Here is a 25,149-nt window from a genome sequence, read left to right as displayed (position 1 = left end):
TAGTAGCCTGGGGTTTGAATAGGAACAAGAGACTACAAGGTCTTCTTTGGGACATTACTAAGGTGCTGAGTATGAAAGTACTCTTAAGCACAATGTGTTATCAGGGAAAGGTGGGAAAGGGCTGAATGGATGCTCAAAGGACAGTACCAAGTTTCTGCTCTGACACTTTTAGGGTCTTTGTTCCGGTCTCACTGCGTGATAAGCCACATCTGTCTGAATTGGTGAAGTACCAGAATCTTGGCAGACTTTTTGATATTTGTCAGTAAAAATGACTTCCGGATTCTGTAAGAATGTAAAAATGCCCAAATGTATACAGATGTGTCTTAATTGTTGCATGTTTATTCGCTTTTTTATGTTTCCATTTGGTCTTTCCTGGGTTGAACAATCAAGTTATCACATAAAGGCTGCTGTGTCCGATTCCTGTTTCTAGAAACGCTGGTTTTATTTTTGTCATCACATAAAGCAAATCATGGGTTGGAAGTTGGATATCCTGGTTCCATTCCTGTCCATTTTGGTTTTGCATTTTGGTTCACACTGATTTACTGGTTCGCTCAGTAATGCACAGAGCAGACACTTATTAAAAGTTACTGCTGGTTGCCAGGTGTTGGCCTGGCCTGGCCATGGTCCAAGAGGACTTCACCAGATGGTAGGAGAGAGCCTCCTGGAACCAGGTTTAGCATTGATGCCCACTCCGAAGGGGCAGAGCTGTAGAAAAAGGAAAGCGCTGGTTGGTCAGGACAAAGGAGACAGAGGGAGCAAGGAAAAGGACGTGGCAAAGATTTGTGAATGCGCCACACAGACGCTGCTTCAGACTACAGTGGATTGTGTCTTTTTCAGATGTTTGCAACAGAAACATGTATGTTTCCAGGAATGGTAGGTTGGAAATATGCTCAGCATCAACCCCTAACCACTGTTGGTCTTTTCTTGAGACTTAAGATACTATGTGGCCAGCACTTGAACACTGAGATAAATAGGATTCCTTTTAAGAGCAAATGTGTGTAACACAGGAAAGGTACACTACACTTCACACGTAGCTTCTTCTTACGGTGTTGGTGGGACAGGGTTTGCTGAGGGTGTGGGACGAGAAGCACGACCGCAGAGATGGAGGTCAAGTCAATTAACAGCCAACCAACAGGTAATTACTGAGTCCCTACTCAGTGCAAATTGTTTGTGGTAGATGAAAATAATGATGACTGTTCCCTTCAAAGGACCTGAAATATGGATCTGGATACCTACTGAGATACCCAGCAAAGCAGAGTTGTGAATTTTCCCTGCCGGGCCAGGGTGCAGGTTGTGGTAGACCGGTGTCCATGGAGATGTCCATGTCTGTTTTGACTGGGGTAGTCAGAAGGGCTGAAATCCACAGACCACGCTGTTTAAACTGGCTGGAACTGTTTAGGTGTGTTAATTTAAATTTCACAAAACTCCTCTTTTTCAAAACTGCATGAACAAAGATAATCCCTAAAAATCTAAATCAGAGGCAGTGGAAACAGAGGACAGTGCCTTCTCTCATGTCAATCTAATGTCTTATCCTTGGATAATTTGGCACGTAAAACTTTTTCTATCCCTTGGGAAAAGAAATGCATCGCAGTAAGATAAGTAAGCCATGGGGATATAATGTACAACGTGGTGACTATGGCTGGTAATACTGTTGCATATTTGAAACTTGCTAAGAATGTGGATCTTAAAAGTCCTTTCTCATCACAAGGGAAAAAAATGCACTGCACTAGATAACTAAGTAAATGTTAGGATTTTGTTTACTGTAAAGTGGGTTAAACCTGGTGTGATGAACATGTCATCAATTAATATATTGTTAATTTTTGTTTGTTTAAAAACAGCTCAGGCAGTCTGAGAAGGAAAGAAAAAATAATTTTCATGAAAAAGGAATATTTCTCCCTTAAAAGGAAAGCTCTTAGTTGTAATTCAAAACATTTTAATTTCTTTTTTAAAATGTAAATCAAGCTCCTCCCGCTGGTCTAAATGGGTCTGAGGGACAACTCCACGATGATGAGGTAGCTCAGGATGTTACAAAGGCAACAGAAGATGCCTAGCATTGGGAGTTTATTTGTAGCATTTACCACTTTCTGGAATTCTCTTGCTCATTTACTGGCCTGCTTACAGTGGCTGACGTATGTATCTAAGGTGCTCTCTTATTTGTTTCGGAAAATCAAAGGTGAAAAGAAACAAAAAACAACAACGTGGTGCTTGTGGAAAAGGAACGTAGAAATTGAAGGCCACTCATCTGGAGCTGACTCGGCCTCAGCCTCGGTGTGCCGGGGTCCAGCCACGTGGGAGCCGGAGTCCGAGCTCTCAGGGGCACACAGCTGGCGGGAACGGCAGGTGCAGCTTGCACACGTGGTCCCTGCCTGGCAGAGGCAGTGCAGGGCGCTCCTGGGACAGGAAACTGAGCACCATCTGATTGGAGGGCCCTGAAAGGATTTCACAGAGGAGCCAGTTGGAGTCTTGAGGTGGAGGGCTTCTTCCTGTCCAAGCACGGGCCAGTGAAGCCTCGGGGAAGCCCTGCTGGCCAGCGGAGGGCTCAAGAGGCTGAGGGCACAGCCAGAGGCTGTGTGGGAAGCTAGCTGGGGTGAGGGGTGGTGAGGAGAGAGGATTCTCTTGGGCTAACACGTAGGATTTCCTGGTTATCCGTTAGTGTGAACCCCTCTGAGGGACTACACACAGAGAGGTAAGGTAGAGAGGCGGGAAGACCACTGCCTCCGGCCGTGGAGTTGGGCTGCTGTGTGATCAGGGGCAGCAGTCGGGCCAGGTGAGGACAGGTGGGAGGCTGAACCGAGACGGGGAGCATGCACCTGAGAGGCAGGGGAGACAGAGCCATAGGGAGCAGGTAATATTAATAGGACTGGGTGACTAGATAAGGCAGGGGTCCGATGACTGGTTTCTGGATTGGAGAGGGGGGTATGTGTGTGTGTGTGTGCGCGCGCATGTGCGAACCTGTGTTCATGGCTGGCGTGGTTCCTTGTCTAGAGAAAAGGGTAAAAGAACAGGAAATACTGGAATTGACACCTCTTTGGTCAGCAGTGTTGTTCGAATGGGGATTTCTGATTGTATGGTGCCTGCACTCTGTGGGGTAGATGTGAACCAATCGAGCATACAAAGGGAAAAAACCCATCAAGAATCAGAAGTACCAAATGCCATAAGAGCTATGCATGGAGTTAAAATCCAAGAGTTGACGGGCCTGTGAGGGTCTCTCTGTGTAGTGGAAGTTCGCCTGGGGTCTGAATGGCCCATGCAGCCCATAGTGCAGAGTGCCCCAGGCAGAGGGAGTCTCAGGTTAGGGGACAGAATGCGGTCCCCTTTTGCTGCAGCCTGGGTGTGGACCAGAGCAGTGGCGTGGAGTGATGCCCACAGAGTAAACGGGCCAGGTTGGGGCTTTGTCAGTTGGGGGAAAATTGTGTGCTACTGCGTGAGCAAGGGGAAGCTACTGGAAGGTTTCAGACTAGTGGGGATTATGTGCTTTGTGATCCAAGAACCTCATTCTGGCTGCAGTTCGGTGAGTGAATGTAGGGGCTGTTGAGATGGAGTATATGGGGGCTGCTGTAGTAGGCAGGACAAGAGATAGGGGTGACCGGCGTGGTGATGACCTGAGGCTTCAGGAGGAGTTTGGAGGCAGAGAGTGCAACACGTGCAGGTGGATTGGGTATGTGGATAAAGGGGGGAGGAGGCAAGAGCAGTGCCCAGCTTTCAGTGGAGCATTTGGGCCTGCGCCGGACTGTGTGAGGGGGAAGCCTGGGAAGGAAGGGGCCTACCGGGAGTGGGCAGGAATCCGGTGTTGTGTTTGGTAGCGTGAGGTCTGCACAGCTTAGTGGAGGTGTTCAAAAGGCGGGTGGCTAAGTCACATCTGGCAGTCGGAGGGTGCATAGAGCGAGGCTGGGGAACCAAGAGTACTCGCGGTGTTCACAGTCACGGGGTTGGGCCCCCAGTGTGAGTGTGTCCAGGGCCCCTGTGCACCGGGAGGCTCGAAGCGCAGCCTGATAGAGTCGCTACCGGACCGCTGTGCCCTGCGGTGGCTTCCCCCGCTGTGGCTGTGGAATGACAGGGTGGCTCTCTGGGCAGCCGCAGAGGGAACGGGGTGGGAGATGAGGCTCTGCAACTCCTCGGTAGCAGTAGAAGCCGCGGTTCTGGATGGAACCCTGCCGTGACCCATGGGAGCAGGAGAGACAGAAGACTGTGTGACAGGAGCCAAAGGAAGAACCATGGAGAACCTGGAGGAAGAATGAGCCCGAGAGCAGAGAGGAGGGGAAATGGAACAGAACATGCCCTGGAATCGGGACGGGGCACCTCAGCACGGAAGGAGCCAGACGCCCCGGAGATCAAGTAAGTTTGCAGAGCCAGCGAGCCGGCAGGGCCCCGTCCAGGGATTCTGGGTGTGGTGGCAGACATGCAGACCCCCTTTCCGTGGAGCAAAGGCTCCTTGGAGACCGATGCACAGGGCAGGTGTAGTCCTCAGGGCAGGAGAGGTGAGAGAGAGAGGCCCATGGCCTCCCGCTGCAGGGAGGTGAGAGCTAGCTTTTCTGCAGGCGGGGCGGACCTGAGACTGTTACTCGCTGGGCAGGAATTTGAAGAAAGAGGAGCAAAAGAACAGAGCAAGCCTTGGAGAAGGTGGAGAAAGGAAGCCAGGGACACTGGAAGGGAGCCCTCTCTGCAGGAATAGCTGTGGAAGCCCCTGTGGGTGCTGGGGGGCTTCAGGTGCAGGGAGGGGCGCAGTGGGAAAGTGGGGGGCTGACATGAGAGCCCCCACCGCGTGCCCCTTTCTGCAGGCCGCTGTAGCCAGCCGTGAGCAGAGTCAGGGTGGTGGCGCGGGGCGAGGGGCCAGGCCACAGGGGTCCTGCCCGGCGCAGGGGGTCAGTCACTGGCCTGTGCAGTGTGGCTGGTGATGGGAGTGCGCGAGGGCTGTGCAGAAGGCGAGTCCTGGGAAGACTCACCTGCCAGCTGCGGGCAGAGAGCGGTGCCGGTGTAGACGTGCGGCTCGCCACATGGACACCTGTGGCCGGTGTGGACACTTGGAAGCTCTCAGTACACATGTTGATGAAGTGGCCCAGCAGGATGAAACTGGAGTGCTATCTTGAAGGAGGCAGGGTGTGGGGTGTGCAGAGCTGGCGGGGGGCCTGAGAGGAGGAGCTGTGGGGAGAACGTCGGAGAGAGAGCAGACGGGTCCGGCGCGAGCGCTTCACGCGGCAGATAAAGGCGGTGTGAGCAGCAAGGAAAGACTGTGGAGTCTTCATAGGGAGGTCATTCCATGTGTATACTGGGGAGGGGCGGGTCATGTGACAGGCACATGTGCACCCAGCATCTGTGTTCTTGTTGCTGACCCACTCATTGGCAACAGCTATGTCCACACAAACGTCCTCCTTCAAGACAAGATCAAGGGCAATTATGACACCTTTTAGCCGTGGCCGTTGAAGAGGGGTGCAGAGGGGAGAGAACACTCTTTAATGGCACCATTGCCCCCCGGAGGAAGCTCTCTGCACAGTGATTCACCCTCCGCCTGCTGCCGTCTCCCCTCCACTTGCTCCAGTGCCAAACTGCTTACAGTTGGAGAACTTCTGCCGCTGTCGCCGTGTGCCTTGTGATGGGGGCCCTTTCCTCCCAGTTGCCATCCGCTGGCCTCTGGGAATTCCCTCCTTCTCCCTGGGCTTGCTCCCTGTCCCCTCATCTGTATCCCCCCAGTGCCTGGAGCTGGTACTTTTCCACTTAGTGTGTGTCTCCCTTCCTTCCCGTGGGCAGGAAGCATGTTTTATTCATTTTCTTAACCTCAATGCCTAGCACATCGCCAAGCAATTAGACAAGAAGTCTAACGAATAAGTAAGCAAAGGTGTTTAGGTGGGAGAATATGATCAACATGGTCCTTTAAGAATATTAGCTTTCCCAAGAGGAAGGCAGTAATGAAATAAATAACATCGTGGTGAATTTTAGCATAACTTGAAACATCCCTTGGTTCACTTTTTTTTGTTTCCATGTACTCCAGAAACACTGCTTGACACCAATGACCAGGGCTTCTGAGTTACCGAGAACGCAGTGTGTCAGTATGCCCCACTCCGGGGTGCTGAGCTCAGCATGGGGCAAGCTCCACGAGCTGATGGGAAGGAGGGAGATATGTGTTTAGAGCGTTCTGGGTGCCTCTGTTTTGTGTCCTGAGGCAGTGATAAAAAGCTTTTAACTTTGACAAAAACATTTTCTACAGTAGCAAAGAGAAAGCGTTGCTTATGAAGGTATTGAAACAGTGCCATGTGTGTGGACATCATGAATTATTTATAAAAATGCGAGCATATTTGGACTTTTAAAAGTTGGTAAGGAAGAAGCAGTTTTGCATGAAGAGCAGGTCCACTATCATGAGTATGTGGAAAGCTGCTGCGCATGAGCCCCTGGACTCCATTCGTACATGACGTAATTACGTGTTTCTGCGTTGTAGTTTTAGCGGCTTCCAGAATAAACATTTAAAATGATGTCCACAGGCTTGATTACTATGGCTTCGTAGATTTGGTAATTATGTATTTTATCATTGCTGTCAGGGTTATATCCATTTTCAGATTTTCTTTTTGTCCCAACACCAGAAGTTCACTCTTCAAGCATTCTTGTCTCATCGGTCATCATGCCTTTTTAGGATAATAACTCTTTGTGTCTCATGATTAAACATATCCAGTTATTTTAAGGCAGATTAAGGAAAAACTTCAACAATTAAAACAGTGTGGTCCTGGCATGTGAGTAGATAAACCAATGCAACAGGATAGAAAAGTCTTAAAACAGACCCAGACACATGAAGGAATTTAGAATATTTTAAAAGTGTTGTCTTTTCTAGGGGTAAAAATAGACTATTGAGTAAAATGATTTTGGGACAACTAGGAAGTCATGTAGACAAAAACAAGATTAGGTCATACCTCTTACTGCACCTCCAGGAGAAATTCCAAATGGATCATATGGTCAAATAGTTTTTTTTTTTTTTTTAAAGGAAACATAAAAAGACAAAAAAACGAGGTGATTCCTTCCTAGCCTTGGAATGGGGGGAGACCCCTTCAATAGGACTCATTCCCAGAATTCCAAAATAGTCGAAGATAAGATTGATTCATGAATCTACAGAGACTTTTTACAACCCTCAGTACCATAAGTAAGTCCTACTGGATTCCTGGAAAGCTGCTGCGCATGAGCCCCTGGACTCTGCCCGTGGCCTTTAGCTTCTGGTGGCACCTCTGAGCTCCCACAGCATCAATTTCTTGTAGTTCTTGACCATCCGCCCTAGAAGGAAGCACTGACTGCTCCTATCACAGCATAGGGCTCACCTTCCTGATACTGACAGAGCTCCTGGAAATGGTTAAGTAAAAGAACCTAATAAAAAATAGTCAAACGAAATGAACAGATAGTTCCTAGAAAAGGAAGTGAATGGCTATGTAAAAAGATGAAAAGATTCTCAGCCTCATTCATGATAAAATAAATGCAATTTAAAATAACACCAAGGTAGCATTTTCACCTGTCGGATTTACAAAGATTAACAGTCTTGCTAACACACCATTGGCAAGTCTGTGAGGAAAAAGGTACTCCCTTACATTCCTGGTGAGAGTAGCAATTGGTACAGCCTTTGAGGCAGACAATTTGGCAGTATTGATCACTGTTAAAAATGCGTGTACCCAGTGAAGCGGTAATTCTCCTTCTGGGAATTTATCACTCAGATACACCCACACATGGGCAAAGTGGCTTAGCGAGGGGTTAAAATACTGCAGCATCGTTTGAAAGAGAGCACTGAAAACCATGCAAAGGTCTATCCGCAGGGGCCTGGCTAAATAAGCTTCGCAGCAGTGATACAAGTGCACGACCGGTCTTCCAGGTACCTTGCTGCGTGAAGAAAGGAAAACGTAAAGCAGTGTGTACACATTCTTGCGCTAGAAAGGACAACGGACGCGAATACCCGTATTCCTACTTGCATGTGGAAACTGCGCGTTGACCAGTCCTGCTCGGTGGCACGGGGGTGGGGGGGGCGGGGAGCAAGAGTTGTAGAGAGACTCCCGGTATATCCTTTTTGTATGTGTTGAGTTTTGAATAACATAATTTACCTATTTGAAAATTAAATTTCCAAACAACAATTTACGGAAATGCCATTTAACTATTCGTCATCTGCTCTATGGTTGAGGAGATCTTTCCTTGTTGTTGCTTTTTTTCTGTTTTAGATTTTATTCATTTATTTGACAGAGGGAGCACAGGCAGGCAGAGTGGCAGGCAGAGTGAGAGGGAGAGAGAAGCTGACTCCCCGCTGAGCAGAGAGCCAGACATGGGGCTCGATCCCGGGGACCCCAGGATCATGACCTGAGCCAAAGGCAGATGCTTCACCGACTGAGCCCCCCGGGTGCCCCATGTTGTTGGGCTTTTTATCATCTTCCTATTGAGATCATAGTTTCATTTTTCAGACCTGAGGTTTGTTCGCTTCTGTCTTCCTCTAGCCTCCCACTTACTTCTACACAAGATTCCAAAATGTCAAACCATGAATATTAAAAAAAAAAAAAAATCGCATGCATCAGTACCCCTCGTGCTTATCTTATCGGCTCATTTTCAACGTCACCAACCAATTTGAAAGGGGGAAAAACCCACTTCTATTTTAATGTGATTTCTGACTCTGAAACAGCCTATGGTTCACATGTGAGATATGAAGTATTGTTGAAACCGTTGGAGAGCTGCCCAGCCAGCTTCAGCTGGTAGAAATCACTACATTTTGGCAAGAAACGGAGTGTCTTCCCTGTGAAAACGTGGGCTTTACATTCTAGCACTCCCCAGCTGAATGGAAACGGAGCCTCAAGCGGTCTTGTCAGCACCGTCTGCAGGGGCCATGACGGCTTATTATAATTTACTCCCGAGTTGCAATGCTGTGACTTTTCATTTAGGGCCGGGACAGTGGGAACTTAGGCATTCATTCATCCCTGGGCAGACATTCGCAGAGCTGCTGTGGGAGCTGCTCTGGGCCAACCAGATGCAAGGCGGTCCTTGACCTCGAGACCTCTCCTCTGGCTGGGCTTTGGTGGTAGCACTGAATTCCTCAGATCCTCGTATTTGATCTCTTCCCTGATTTTATTTCAGGTTTAATGTTAATAGTCACTGTTTCGCTAAGTATCTAAGTGGGTTTCTTCCTTCCTCCCTGGTTTGGGTATCAGCCCTGCCTATTTTCCTGTGTTCTGCTTTATACCGCTGACATTTTCTTTGTCTTATCACTTAATATTATTTCCTCCTAGTCCAGCCATTGGTTTTATTTTAGCTGCTACTTCCTTCCTAGTTACTGGATTTTGTGAAAACCCTTTCCTAACCTCAAATGTCAGCCTTCCACCCTAACAAACTTCTTTGACCCCTAGAGTCGTGCTTCTCGGGTCTTCACCCGTCTCACACCCTGGGCCTTGGGGACGTACAAGGTGTCGGCTTGCACTTCTTTGGGCCCCTTTCTTGAAGGAACTATTTTCCCGTAGTAGCCTGGGGTGTTCAAGGAAATCCCTGATGACTCCTGCTGTCCCCTGCCCACCATGCGGATGGGGAAGGGGAGTGGGAGGTTGAGCCCCGCAGATGCCGTCGGGGCCTTGTCAGGTCACTGGGGACGTCTGAATGTTAAAGGTGCTCCTGATTCGTATGAGCGCTCCAGATGAACGAAGTTTCTCGGGAGATTTCTGCCGTAGCTGTACAGTTCTGTGTTTTGTAACTGTCCTGTTCTTTTGATCAAATGGGCCATCGTGAGGGAATCTGTCATTTTTTTTCTAAGTGACTTTTTAATTCTTTTTGTTTTGCCTTGGAATATTATTAAAGGTGTCCTCGCCAAATCTTCGAGAGTCAGAAGTATCATGACTTCTCCTGTCCGGGGCGCAGTCTGCTGGGAAGTACCTCGTATTGCCAGTACGGTGAGGGATTCGGTCCCGGGGTTTGGGATGACCTAAACTGTTTACGGATGCCATTACTAGATGGAGATAAGCCTCTGAGAGAGCTATGTGTGTGGAAGGAGGTGCCAGCACATGACTCTTGTTCATTTTGTTCTTATTGACACAGTGTTGGCTCTTCTCTGTATTCATTCCCTTGTGCCCTGGGATTGGCAGCTTGTTGGAAGGAAAAAGCAGGTGGTCTGATGTGTTGAGAAATGGGTATGTGTCTCCTAGGTACACAGGCTAACATGGTGGTCGGTGAGTAAGGCAGGCCTGTGTTGGGGGTGTTTCTTTGGCAGCCGCAGGATTGCCATGAGGATGACACGAAATAGGGTGTGTCGAGTGTGGACAGGAGAGCCTTGAACAAAGTGCCAGGGCACGTTTGCCGTCATCACTACCGTGGACTCCGAGTGAGCCCCCTGGAAGGGCAGCATGGCGGCCCCGAGAGGACTTCACAGGTGGCGGGAGATGAAGGATGAGACCGCCAGAAGCATCCCTTTGGCTGGTAGAGGTGTTTCTTTATAGTTACAGGAAGTGCAGCTTCTGGAAACACTGATACCAGGAAATGGCTGGAGTCTTAGAGCAATTCCACTTTCTTGGCAAGGAATTAAAGGACAATGTGTTGAAAATAAAAGGGAAGAATTTTTGGAAAGAGAAAGAGCTAAAAAAAAAAAAAAAAAAAAAGCAATTGTCATTAGAATTCTTCCATTTAGGGGAATCTGTTTTTGGAGTGGCTGTTATAAGCATTTCCCCATTTATGGATCCTCAGCACCTCCAGCAGATGTGACCTCTCTTCTCTTGTGTCTCTGAATTGTTTGCATTCACTCGGCCTGACTAAGGAGGAATGCTTCTGGTGGGCCTCCCGGCTGCTTGGAGTGGGGTGGGAGCCTCCTGCGGCCCTGGAAGGACTCAGGTGAGCTGTGTGACTCCCCAGGACGCAGCGCCCGTCTCTGGGCCGTTGTCCAGAGGACACTGTAGCTCAGATTTGGTTTGTATGTTTAGCTTTTTTCTTTGCAACTGGTTATTAATTCACTGTAGAATTCTGTAGATTGTTGGTCTGTGTTCTTTATTTTAAATTTTTTCAAAGATTTTATTTATTTGACAGAGAGAGAGAGAGAGCACAAGCAGGCAGAGCAGCAGGCAGAGGGAGAGGGAGAAGCAGGCTCCCCACTGTTGGTCTGTATTCCTAACTAACTACATGAGTGGTCTTAGGCCTATACATGTATTCCATTTTTCTTCTGTAACTTAATTCAGTCTCACTTGAGGAAAGGTAAGAATGTACCCATTAGCAATTATCTCCTTAAGGGTGAGTTTTGAGTCTACATCTTATTTTATTATTTTTTAAAGATTTTTATTTTTCAGTAATCTCTACACCCAACCTGGGGCCCAAGCTCACAACCCCGATACCAAGAGTCACATGCTCTACCGACCGAGCCAGCCAGGCACCCCCGTGAGTCTCCATTTTAAATGCCTTTAAAAAACACTCTACATCTGGTTTGCATTTATCTGAAACAAAACTATTAGTGAGTTATGTTATTTTAATTTAAAACGTCACAAATAATTTGAGGAATTGCACTTTTATCTGTTACGATATTTTGGAATTCTTTAATACTATATAGGGGACATTTTTTTTTTAAAGATTTTATTTATTTATTTTTGAGAGAGAGAGAGCGTGTGCATGCATGCACTTAAGCAGGGGGGAGAGGCAGAGGGACTGCAGGGCTCCATCCCAGGACCCTGGGATCGTGACCGGAGCTGAGGGCAGACACTTCACTGACTGAGCCACCCAAACATGTACATGTTTTAAAAAAATTTTTTGAATTGGCTTCTGCTTTTCAGTAGGTTCATAAACATTAAAGAAATTGCAGACAGGCATTCAACAGTGCCTCGGTGGTGAGCGCTCCTTCCTTGTGTCCTTTGTACGGCACACTTGTTGAGGGTGAGTGTGTCCTGACACCAGAACTGACGGCCAGTTCTTCTGTCTGCTCTCGACATCGTAAGCTTGAGGTTTGCTATCTGTGCATCTCCGACGACTAACAGAGTGTTCAATAGGAATCACTCATGGAGCGTGTCACACACGGAGTGAAGGGTCGGTCCCAAGAAGCAGTGTGGTGCCCTGGAAACATGGATTTGGGAGTCAAGTTTGGGCTCATATCTCAACTCTGCCTAATTTCTGAGAATACCAGTTTCCTGCTCTGTAAAACCGGTGCTCGGTAGATGTTAGTTTCCCTTCAATAATTTTCCTCCAAAGAAGAAGTAGCAGATCTCTTTTAAGTCATAATACTTTGGGATTTCCTTGAATTGCAAAAATTTTACATTGTAATATTTTGGTTTTGATTCTGCATTAAGGATGAGAAGCTCAGCTTAGGTTTTTACTATAAAAAGTCAGGGCAGCTGGGTGGCTCAGTCGGTGAAGCGTCTGCCTTCGGCTCAGGTCATGATCCCGGGGTCCTGGGATGGAGTCCCGCATCAGGCTCCCTGCTCAGTGGGGAGCCTGCTTCTCCCTCTCCCTCTGCCTGCTGTATGTTCTCTCTCACTCTCTGTCAAATAAATAAATAAATAAATAAAAATTTTAAAAAAGACAAAAGAAAATATAAAGCAGTTTTCAGAAATCCTCAGAATACTGCTTTCTATTTTTAAAGGAAACTGATTCCATGAGAGGGTCTGCAGTGAACATGCTTGTGGCCCCGGGGTGGCCGCAGCCCGGCCTTCCAGGTCCTGCTCCTGGGCTCCTGTACTCCAGGCCCCGCTCCTGGCACTGCTGCAGAACTGCTCCCTGGCCTGTGCCCTCCTGGCCTGTTTTCTGGAGAAGACTCCAGCAGGCTCCTATTTTAGGATTTGACCTGCTGCTTAGCTTGCTGGGTGATTGTGCTTTCCTTTGCTCTCCTAACTTATGTAAGGCATGTCCTTGAATGGAAGCATCAGTGAAACCTTGTCAGCGTGTTTCATAGTTGTTTTGGGTGGAGATTCATGGTGGCCTGAAGTCAGCGGACTGTTCGCGAGCTCTCAGTTGATGACGCCGATGGATTTCGCCAGATTTGAGTGTGGTTGTGTGTCTGCGAAATCACTCGAAGGTTAAACCTCTGGCTTCAGTGCTTCTCTTCGTTTCTCAGTTTCCCTGAAGTGAGATTTGGAGAATTCCAGTTTCCTGGTTTGGTCTCCCCTGAAAGCAGAGCTTGAGGGGTGATTCGGGTAGGAGGGAGTGGGGCAGTGAAGTGAGGGTCACAGGCAAGGAGTTAAAGCCAACTGGAGGGAGAAGATGAGTTATTCACATTGAGGTATGGGCAGAAAGGGCTTGATCCCCACAGGGACTCCCTCTCAGACTCTGGTGGGGCTGGGGGGCAGTAGCTTCTACCCCTGGCCTCCTCTCTCACTGGGCAGGGCTGTTTTGGGGAGTGCTAGCCCAGCGCTTCCAGACTTTTCTTGCTGGAAAATGTCTCCTGAAAGGAGTTAGGCTGGGCTGTGGACACTTCAGGTGAGTGTGTCCTCCCGGGAGCAAGCCCCCTGCTGGGCCAGAACCCAGAAGCAGCTGGGAGGATGTGACAGGTACCCCAGAGGCCTTTGCTGCCAAGAGAACACTCAGAGTAGACAACATTTATTGTCTTCATTCCATTTCTGGTCGGAGGTGTTTTGACTTTTTAAAAAGTATTAATTTATATAAGTTCTGAGATTTTTCTTCAGATCAGTAGAATTTCAAACAGTTGTGCTGGTCCTACATGTATATTCTGTCTCAAGGTGAAATTACGCTTATCCAGAGGTGAAGTGTTTCATTGTCAAAGAACGGCTAACTTATATTCTTGTGTGCTATATGGGAAGGCAGGGGTGTGGACAGAACATGTTTTGGAAAGGGTTTTAGCAAAATATTTGAGAACAGAAAAGGTTTTCTAATGAACACTCAAAGAAAAGGTTAAATAAACCAGAACATTTGATTCAGAGAGCATTCGGATTATCAAGTTTCCACATTTTCATGTTCCTAGTCCTTGGTTTTTAAAAGTGATTGTTCTAGATAGTATTTTAAAACTATGTAGGGAATGTAGTTTTATTTATAAATTTGGCACAGATGAGATTTAGTTTAGTAAAAGAGTATCTTTATTATTGCATTTTTCTGAATTAGAAGATTATATACAATAACTGATTAAATTATTAATCAGTGCTGTTAATTATTCACCATATGGTGAGAGCATAAGCCTCATGATAAAGAGACTACTTTAAAATAAATACTAAGTCATAGTCTATGAAAATGTCTGTAGGGAACCACTGTCTTAGACCAGGGCAGACTTTTTCTGGAAAGGCCCACGTAGTGCGTGTTTCAGACTCTTGGCTGTATGGTAGTTGCTCATCTCTGCCCTTGGAGCAGAAGAACACAGACAGTGCCCATGTGAATGAGCTGCACTGTTGTATTTCAATACATTTTATTTATAAAAACTGGCAGTGGGCTCCAGCTTGCTGGCCCCTCCTTGTGTTAGAAGAATATTATTTGTGATGAACACGAATTTCTCCTTTTGGGTCCCTAGAAAGGCACTGTATTTCAATAGAAAGAGTATCCTGTCACCAAGGTCATGTTCATAGTTTGGGAACTTGGACACCCACCCCAAACCAGTGTGACTTGCTGGCTCTTTTCTGCTTTGGCCCTTTTTATATGGGGCAGGACACTCTGCTTCCAGTAATTTCACTTCTGGGGGAAGTTGTAAGGGCAGCATTTTCATGAAAAAGGAATTTGGGGGCTTTCCACCTAGAATTTGTATCAGTGATTTTCATTTTTTTAGTATCTTGTAGTCCTAAGTCACTGCAAAGAATGAGGCAGAAATTAAGAGACACACACATAAATATGCACTCATCTCTGAGAACCAGAGGGTGTGTGCGGACTTTCTTTTGGCAGAACGCTTTAAACTCTGTATGTATGTTGAGCTGGCTCGGAGAGATGCTACTGATGTCTATTGCTGTGTCCTTATTTGTGGATAAGTAGATTAATTTATACAGAGGTTGATGCATAGTGCTCAGAATGGCCAATTTCTCAAGAAATCTCTGTGTCACATGCATACGTCTGTCTTTCCTTTTTCCCGAAGTTTTGACTGTTGATCCTAGTGAAGACGGGTGATGCAGCCTTACTTAGTATTTAGGTATGTTAGGAAGACCTCAGCAGGGTCCCTGTACCAAGCGTGTGTGGTGTGCTGTATGTATGATTTATGATCACGTATTACGTCATGGTACAGTGCGTCTTCATATAGTGATGCCGTGGAGTAATGAATGAATAATGTGGTTACATTAAAGGAGAAGCCTGATGGGAAACACGGGGGTCTCTCTTCATGGGTGTGATGCCAGGGATAACCTCAGCAGGCAGGGTGACTGGGAATGCCCTCCGCTCAGGGGCGATGATGTGGAGACTCCAGGTTTACAGGATTTCTTGAAATGAGAATTCCTTAACAGCTCTCTTCAAACTGCTGTGCCCACTTTCAAGAACATATTGGGCAAAGATTACTTTAGAGAAATCAATTTCTATGCCCTCAGTGTTCATATCGACTCTTATAAACCTGAATTTGCCTGAGAACATCTGCCTGCCCGACAGCAGTCTGCTAGTGCTGCTTGTCTGCTTTCCCTTTCACGCATGCTCTTCTCCCATTTCCAGAAGAAGAAAGCCTTCCCTCTTTCCTACCCAGAATCTCACCATGGTTTGTTGTAAATGTGGGGTACTAAACCAGGGCACAATCGGAGAAGGTTCTGCTCTGGGGACGAATCTAGGCAGAGCAAAGCAAGGAGAGCTTCTGTGGATGAGGCAGACTATTTCACCAGGTTTACAGACTGCAGAGCTCCTGTGTGTCCATCCATCCGTCCATCTGTCTATCCATCCATCCATCCATCCACCCACCCATCCACCTGTCCATCCATCCAACCATCCATCCATCCAACCATCCATCCATCCATCCGTCCACCCGTCCATCCATCCACCCATCCATCCGTCTGTCCGTCCATCCGTCTGTCTATCCATCCATCCACCCACCCACCTGTCCATCCATCCAACCATCCATCCGTCCATCCATCCACCCACCCGTCCACCCATCTATCCGTCTGTCCATCCATCCGTCCGTCCATCCACCTGTCCACCCGTCCGTCCATCCATCCATCCACCCATCCGTCCGTCTGTCTGTCCATCCATCCGTCCATCCATCCATCCATCCACCCATCTGTCCATCAATCCATCCATCCATCCATCCGTCCATCTGTCCATCCATCCATCCACCCATCCATCCGGCCATTGTCCATCCCTCCACCCCTCCACCCATCCATCCATCCATCCATCCGTCCATCACCCGTCCATCCATCCATCCGTCCATCACCCGTCCATCCATCCACCTGTCTATCCATCTGTCCATCACTTTGCAGAGCACTCTCCTTGGTTAGATCTGTAGTGGTTTATATTTATTATTTAGAATTCTGTGTTTATGCAGTTTTCTCCCCTATTAGAACACACTTCACTCCAGTGAATAAGCTTTGGAGGGGCTATTGTTGTTGATGCAGTGGTGGAGTATGGCCAGCGGCATTCAAGGCCCCCGGGAGCCTGTGGTCTGGCAGGCAAAGCCACCTACGCACATATAGTCTGCTAGACCCGAGTATACCTGGTGGCTGAACCAGTCTGGGAATTTGGGATGGGCTTCCTGAGGACGAGTCAGAAGAGGGAAAGACTGGTCAACCAGTGTAGCCACTTGGTGGAGAGTGGGTTGTGGGTGGGAAGGTATTCTGGCACAGGAGCAGAGGGTGTGGGGACCTGAACCCAAGTCTTGGGCCAGTGGTGTCATGGTTTGCTGCCTTCCCAGGGTCAAAGCAACATGTTGCGTTACCCACACAGGGAGCAGAGGAAGCACATGTGCGTTTATGATGGCTTCCCTGACAGACAAGGAAGGAAACCCAGTTCACAGGAAGGCACGCCCCAGAGATGGGGGGTGGGCTCCAGGAGGCAGGTACCGCTGGGCTGCTGGGCAGGTGGCACAGCGAGCTGGACAGTCCTGTGGATAGTCATATTGACATCGATTTTCTAAATTGTTTTATACTTATGATCTCATTTGGTTCTTAAGAAAGCCCAAAGAAGACAAATCATAAGCAAAGTAAGGCCCAGAACCTAAGACCTCGGCCCCACACCGTGCAGTCCTGGGGCCTTGCCTGTGCCCTAGGAGATGTGGGCTGAGGGAGAGAACGGACGCTGCCCTTACGCATTATCCCCTGTGGTGGACGCCCTTTGCCTCTTGATCTGGCTTTGCTGGGGCCAGAGTGCTTTCCAGATTACTCAAGTGTAACTTTTAAAGCACTCACTTTTAATGATTTTATTTTACATAGAAACCTCTCAAAAACGTGTGGTACCTTACATTTTTCCTGTCTTTGAGCATTGATTATTGTTTTATAGTGTGGAGATGCCTTTTAAAGAACTCTTGAGGCTTATAGTTCTCTTTGCTGCTGTAGTTAATACTTCACGAATCATAATTAAGACAATTATGCAGTTTTGCTTATCTTCCCACTTTTAAGGGTTTTTTTTTTTTTCCCCTCTCTCTCTGGGTCCATAGGCATCAGTCACCCTGTGTCAGGTGCCCACATGCTGCTCACAAAAGCCACCTCTCCTCTGTCCCCTAGGCAGCTTGTTGGCCCCCATCTCCTCTGGTCATGTAAAGCAGGTGACCACATTTGTGGGGAAGCTGTGAGCCCTGCACGTGGGAACCGCAGGCGCGCCTCCGGATGAAGTACAGCCTGCTTGCTGACGCCCCTTCTGACCGCGTGCGCAGAACCTCGGATGGGTGATCGTCATTTCGTGTGTGTGTTCTCAGTATTTCCTGGGAGGGTGCAGGGCAAAGTAACAGCCAATAAAAAGTTAGTGTTCTTACTGCGGGAATTACATTCTCTGGCAAACTTATAGACTACTTTTAATCACTATATTTTTAAAGATTTTGTTTATTTGACAGAGAGAGCGTGCACACAGGAAGGGGAAGAGGCAGGCAGAGGGAGAGGGAGAAGCAGGCTCCTTGCTGAGCAGAGAGCCTGATGCGGGCTCAATCCCAGGACCCATTCCAGATACCCGAGATTGTTACCAGAGTGGAAGGTAGACGCTTAACTGAGCCACCCGGACACTCCCATCAGTCACTTTTATAAACAAATGTGTAAACTATCATTTACACAAGCTGTGTGTGATCTAAATCTGTAGCTTAGGCAAACCCTTGCATAGTTTATCAAAACTTTATTGTACATGCCTGCCTTCCAGACAGAAGTATATGGTCTAGTTTCAGCTCTTCTGAACAAGAAGGTTTAGAAGGCAGGCAGTGGAGGAAAGCCACAGCAGTTCCTAGCAGTCAAGAGAAGATGCAGATGATTACATGAAAGTTCTCCGCAGTTTTTACTTTGTTTTTGTGTTCTTTACATTTTCTTTGTCGTAAAGTAATGAACTGCTCTTCTTACCATTTTGGGGTTACAGGAGTCAGCTTGTCTAAATTTGGCAATCCGATTAGTTAATACAGTAACATGGAAGTTTTACTTGTAAACCTTGTTGGGGAGGAAAAAATTTTCCTCTGCCCTTCAAGATTTTTCTAGATGGTCTAAGAATCAAATTGACAGACAGATTAAGGGGAGAAAATGAAAAGTTAGTAACATGTATACCTTCTGTCTATATGGGAGAGACCCAGGAAGACTGAAGTACTCCCCAAAATGGTCAAAGCTGTCACCTAAAATACCACTTCCAGGTAAAGACAAGAGATGTTGGGGTGGGGAGTCAGTACTGGAGATGACCAGGAAAAACACAGTAAACAAGGGTGTGATTGTTATACAGATTTAAGTCATTGCCTTCTAGAGATTTAAAGTCATCTTCCTCTTCCTGGTGCTGAGGGAGACCCCCTTACAAATGGAGATTTCCCTTATACATGTAAATACCTCTTACAATAAGGTAACTTTTCCTTGGTTTTCAGAGCTTTTCTTGTGTTGCAGTTTCTTAAAAATAACCAGTTTAGAATGATCAGTAAGCCAAAGAGGCTTATCTTGGAGTGGTAGAATTTACTTTCCTACCACCTTTATAGACCAAGAATAATACAGATGTACTTGTTTGATATATGTTTACTGAGTAAGTAAGGTATTATGATTGGTGGTTTGAAAACAGCGTAAAACTTTAATATTACATGTATAATAATACAGAAACAGAAAGGCATACGCTTTTTAAAGGATTAAAAAGCCCTGGTAAATAAAAGCCATCAGCATTTTTGTGATTTGGAAAATCTCTTGGCAATTTAAAAACATTTGCAAGATCTAAAAATTTCACATTAAGTCTGCATTTCTTGTACCCTAATGGAAAATAGGGACAGGCATGCATTTTAAAGACTTTGATTCGTTTGATGCTGCACAAATTGTTCTTTATGTCTCCCTTTGTTTTTGTCTCATTAACTACAGTTGAGAACTATCATGAGTGCTGCTTCCTATACAAATAAAATTAGTCCCTGAGTTTTCAGTTGTACAAACGAAGGTCATGAATGAAAAGTCATATAGCAGCAAGTCCGAGCTATAATGATGTTAGAGCTTCATGTAAAGAACATAAGACTTGGAATCGAATGACTGGAGTCTGAATGTTGAGTAGTGTGGATGTCAGCTCCTCTATCTACGGGCCGTGGGTGCCGGCAAGGCGCTGCATTTCTGAATGCTTTCCCTACTCTGTAAAATGGGATTCTTACTATCCTGAGGCTTCCTTCTCTCTTCTTTCCCTCTCCCCCTCCCTTACTTTTTTGCCAGGATAAAGATGATATAATGAATGTGAAAGTGCTTTGTAAGCTGTAAAATTCAGCACAAATGTGATGCACTGTTAAGGCATTGTTACAAAATCTGGGGGACACGGAACATAAAAGTTAATAATTCTCATTGTTATATAATGTTTGAGTGGCAATTGTGTGTTCTGGGTACTCAGAGACTCTAGTTCTCCCTTAGCATAGTACTTAATTTGCCATTGTTGTTCACATATTCTATTTTAGATTGCTAGGTAGGCAACTAAATACATACCTTATTATACAGTGTGGGAGTTGTGTGGGTGAATTAACCTTGGGATGACGAACTTAACTTTTACCAGTTTTGACTAGTATATATTTAAATGATCAAGTTTTAAGATTTCATAGTATATCTTTAAAATTTTTTTGTTTTATTTTTGCATTTATCTTGCAGTTATGTTAACAGCAGAAAATACAGTGTAAGTGTTCTATCCCGATACTGGTGCAGATTAGCTGATCTGAGCACAAGAATAAGGCTTATGAGCATTCTTTCAGAATGCAATGCAACAGTGGCAATAATTGGTGTAAGGAGATTATGTTTCTTTTAAAGCTAGATTTTTGGCACCTGGGTGGCTCAGTCAACTAAGTGTCTGCCTTCGGCTCAGGTATCATGATCATGGGTCATAATCCCAGGGTCCTGGGATGGAGCCCCAAGTTGGGCTCCCTGCTCTGCGGGGAGTCTGCTTCTCCCTCTCCCTCTGCCCCTGCTTGTGCTCTCTGTCAAATAAATAAAATCTTAAAAAAAAAAATAAAGCTAGATTTTCTTTGATACAAAAATGACTTGAGCCCTTCCTTCCTTCCTTCCTTCCTTCCTTCCTTCCTTCCTTCCTTCCTTCCTTCCTTCTGTTCGCATTTGGTTTTGACTCCTAAGTAATCAGTGATGTGGTTATAAATGAAAGGGAAGGGTGGATGTGCTGCATTATTAAAATTGTTTCCAAATAGAAAAGGTTAAAATAGTTTTCTTTTTTTGGGGGGGGGGGAGGTTCAAGAAGTAGGAGGCTTTACACTGAGGCATTTCACATAAGATGCAGTCTTGGTCTGATTAGATACCCATTTTGAGTTGGACCCTTTCAGCCAGCATAAGGAAATTCTAATCCATTTTTAGGAGAGATGTTACCGTATTTACAAATAGCGAGCACTAGACAGAAGAAATGAGGAGATGCAGACTGGAGTAAAAACCTTACGGGAAAATAGGACTATGGAGAATAATTGCTAAAAAGCATTTTCTTACTTCAAGAGGTAGAGACAAGGCACATTTTTAGAAATTATCTTTCGGCTGTAGGGCAATTCGAGCCAGATTTTGCCTTCTGCTTTGGCACCCTGCCTTTGTTGTAAATATCATTCCCCGGAGAATTCAGTGATAACTCACGAAAGGCTTTAGCACAAATCTGGGAGGATCTCCTGCCCGTGCCAGGGAAACACACGCTCGGGATCTGAGGGTGCCTCGGTCCTGGCTCATCATTTCCCCACCCTTGGATAAGAAGAAATTTGTACTATCGGTACGAAGCCTTTTACCTGCCATTAAAAATGATGCCTTTGTCTTTCTGATGCTGTTGCGCTGCCTGACGCACAGGTGTGCCAAAAAGTATTTAATGAGTATTGACTGGATTCTCGTGGCAGACGTGGGTAATTCCGACATCTGTGTATGTTACCGCTGTCCGCCATGAAGCTCAATTTTTGGAGATGGGGCAGGTTGCACTCAGTCATTCACAGTCAGGTACGATCTGTGGCCATCTCAGCTGGGCAGGCCTGAGTGGGCAGCGACTGAGGACATCAAGGCTGTGGAGGCCTGGGCTGGAGGCAGGTGGCTGTGCTTTGCAAGGCTCTTTTTTTGCTTAGGCTACATCCCTCTTCTTTGCCCCCCTTCTTTGCGGCATAGTGCGCAAGGTGGTTGAATGAGTGGGACCACACCTGTGGCCCCACCCCTGGCCTGTCACCTCCTGTCTGCGAGAAATCAGTTGCATAACTTCGTTTTGCCCCACTTAACCTCATCTATAAAATAGAATGAATAGTACCTTGTTCAGAGGATTAAATTAGTTAAATAATAGGTGCGTAGGACAATGCACCAAATACTTAATCGGCTGTTACTTTTTTTTTTTTAATTGAGGACTTCCACATTAATCATCTCAAGTGTGGTCATAGCCATCTTGCTTCAGGGAGGCTGTTGTTTTACATAAAATTGGCTTTGAGGTGTCGAGTGACCTGGTGATGGTCACTAAGCCCCCTGAAGGTTCTGGCTGGCTGCCCTGCGCTCTCCATAGACCTCTCCACAGACCGCCTTGTCTTCTGAGGTGAGGGGCCCAGGACTGGGGCTGGTCTGGGAGGCAGGAAGTTTGTACAGTAGATAGAACGATGCCTGATTAAGCACACACAGTGTCGGAAGGAGGCTCATTTCTGTACCTCTGGTTAATTTTTCACAAATGTGTTCGTGTGGTGCATAAACTGTCCAGTTTTTGCAGAATTATTCCCTGTGTAGCAAATTTCCCAGTGTGAATAGTGAGTATTGCATTTATTGTGGGAAGTAAACAGGGAACAGACAGCTGCTGTTCCTGGGATTCACTTCGAGCCTTGCCCTGGAACGTCTGGAATGTGAGGTTTCCTGTAAGGCCTGCTTTTGCCTGCATTCTTCCTTGTGAAGATTTTCCAAAGACCTGTAAATTGTAATAAGATTAGAGTGCTTTTTCATGATTGATGTTTAATCCTCATAACTCTGTAGGTGGAAGGACTGTGGATTTCATAAATATTACTAATCAAATTATGTTTCCATATTTTCACCCTCAGTTTTGCTCCTCAGAATAATTGCCATAATTTCGTTTTGAGGTGCGTATTTGAAGGCATATGTATGTTGTGTGTCAAGATTTTCTTTGCGAGTAGCCAGTGTGCTCCCTTGTATGTTTGCTAGTATGATAAAATGTGTGGGGAGAACATACGGGATCTGGTTTCCAGGATGCATTCTAACCCAAAGAGAAGAATGATGGGATTCTTTTCATAAGATGCATCGTATGACCTAGGTGAACAAGAGATTTTTCTTTACCACACGAATGTAAATGCCTGCCTACAGATAGAATTAGGCATTTGGAATTTGTAGAAAAATAAAGAACAAATGCTAAGGGACATCCTGGAGGTCATGGGAATGGCTCGCATTACATTGAGATGCTTACATAATGATAACACTTAGCTTGTGATATTTGCAGTTATTCTGAATGTTTACTCTTTGGAACATTGCATCCAGGTAGCTTACTGTAATTGTACAGTAACATTTTTCAGTTAAGAAAACAGAATCTGTGGTTATTAAATTAGAATATGATATTTCTGTCTCTTTATTTTTTGTTTATAATTATTCCTCAGGTGGTTATTAAAGATATCTTCTTTTCTTGAATGTCCCGGATTATATATCTCACCAAAGATTATGATCTTTAGAATTTTTCATTTGATCAGATCTATTCATTTATTTGGATACAAACGAAACTGTTCTAAGAAGTAGTCCCAAATCTCTGAGAAACGTTTACAAAATGCACAGGTAAGAAAATGTTTAGATTTGTCACAAATCCCTTTTGGAGTAAATTGAAATAGATGTAAATATACTAGAACTAAAGCATCCGCTTGTTTTACTGCGTGGTGTACTTACTCATCTGGTGTGTGATGCTTTCTGTGGCCAGGACGTTTCCTAAGTTGATTTTCTACAAATATGAACCTAAGAATTTTTGCAAGTTTCCTTAACTGATCACCGATGTAATGGGTTGTCTCTGAGTGCACATGGAGTAAGAAGCAGTATATTATTGAACTCGCCTTCCTTCCTAACAACAGTGAACACACACACACACACACACACACGCCACTTGACTTTGTGCTGTGGAGACAAAGCCAATCTGTGATGCTGTATTTATGCCAAGACTAAATTGGTGCCTGCATTCAGCCTCATGAGATGAGAACTAAGAAGCACCACTTCTCGCAAAGATTGGAACAAGGAAGACCCCTTTGGGGAGCTTACCTTCTTCCGATGCCTTTTATAAATCCATTCTCTAGGCTAGGTGTGTACCCAGGACACTATTTTGGATCTCACTTGCCTGTTCATCTCTCCACTAGAGTGAATCCAAACACCTTTCCAAGGAGAAGACTGCCCCCCGCACCCAGGAGAAGCCTCTGGCTGCTTCTCAGCCGTGGTGCCTGGCTCTACTGGGCAAGTGACTTGGCTACCCAGCCACCCCCCCCCCCCGCACTCTTGATGAAGGCAGGTGGGTCTTGCTTAGCAGCTGGGGGAGCTGTAGTCCCCCACTTTCAGAAGGTACCACAGAGCAGTGATGGCCACATACAGGCTTGAGTTAAGACAGGCTGGAGTCCCGTGGACTCACCTGGACCCTGTCAACGTGCTCATTCCCCCAATAGCAGGCATGTTGTTCTGTTTTTCCAGAATGAGCTGTCTGCTTTTCTTCTCTGGACACACAGTCGTGTAAACGAGCAGTTTGCATTTTTGCCATAACTGCTGAAAGTTTACAGTCAAATTTCTGGCTTGTCTGTAGCGCGTGTGTCACTTTCTGTGCTGTATGTTTTGTCTTTTCCCTCTTTTCGCTATGTTATTTCTTTATTCTTTTCGCTTTCTTTCTCATTCCAGTTTAATGTGTGTTTTCTTGTTTTCTCCCTGTACTTAGTGTGTACTTGCAATGCATACTCTCTGGAACGAGGCAAGGGAAATAATCTTCATTTGTTCACTACTCACTACAGCCCCAAGACAGTGGAGCGTATTATCCCGCTCTACATGAGAGGAATGAGCAGTTTCAAGGTCACGAAGGACGCAGGGTTGAGGTTCAGCTGTAGGTCTCTCTCTGAAAAAACCCAGGCTCATTATACCACCCATCCCGTGTTCTTTATCAAGAGTACCACAACTGCAATGTAACAACTCATGATACTCCACAAACACAAATGAACCTCACTGGGGTTGCTGCAGACCCATCCGTACCACAAGCGAAAAACACATCCTGATTTGCAAAGCTGATCCTGAGAGGTTGTGGAAGTGCACTGGGTCCCCCCCCCCCCCCCCCGCCCCCAGAGCTGCTGAATCAGGAACTCGGAGAGTGGGGCCCAGCACCTGCTCATGCCGTCTTTACTTTGAGAACCACTCAGGATATTCATTTTAGAAAAAAACAAGGGACACCTGGGTGGTTCAGCCGGCGAAGCCTCTGCCTTCGGCTCAGGTCAGGATCTCAGGGTCCTGGGATCGAGTTCCGCATCAGGCTCCCTCCTCAGCCGGGAGTCTGCTTCTCTCTGCCTAAGCCTGCTGTTCCCCCTGCTTGTGCTCGCGCTCTCACTCTGTCAAATAAATAAATCTTTAAAAAAAAAAAAGAAAAAAAATTGTTTTACTGATAGAATTTTTTAAAATAACAGACCATGTCTGTTTACATTTGAATTCAATTGATAAGGATTCAGTTTTTATACATAGCTACAGGAAAATATCTCTTCTGGGAAAAGGAATT

The 25,149-nt window shown here is 46.1% G+C and overlaps 1 protein-coding gene across 1 annotated transcript in view; it reads left to right on the top strand.

Moving 5' to 3' along the window:
• Window positions 1-25,149, top strand: part of PDE10A (phosphodiesterase 10A) — a 285,459-nt gene that overhangs the window by 3,096 nt on the left and 257,214 nt on the right. The gene's annotated exons all lie outside the window — the stretch shown is intronic.

Source organism: Ursus americanus, chromosome 11 (genome assembly GCF_024610735.1).
Source record: "Ursus americanus isolate L20-20 chromosome 11, mUrsAme1.1.p, whole genome shotgun sequence".
In the NCBI taxonomy this organism is placed as follows: domain Eukaryota; kingdom Metazoa; phylum Chordata; class Mammalia; order Carnivora; family Ursidae; genus Ursus; species Ursus americanus.
Note: the sequence above shows the minus strand (reverse complement) of the source record. Positions and strands in the feature narration are given on the sequence as shown.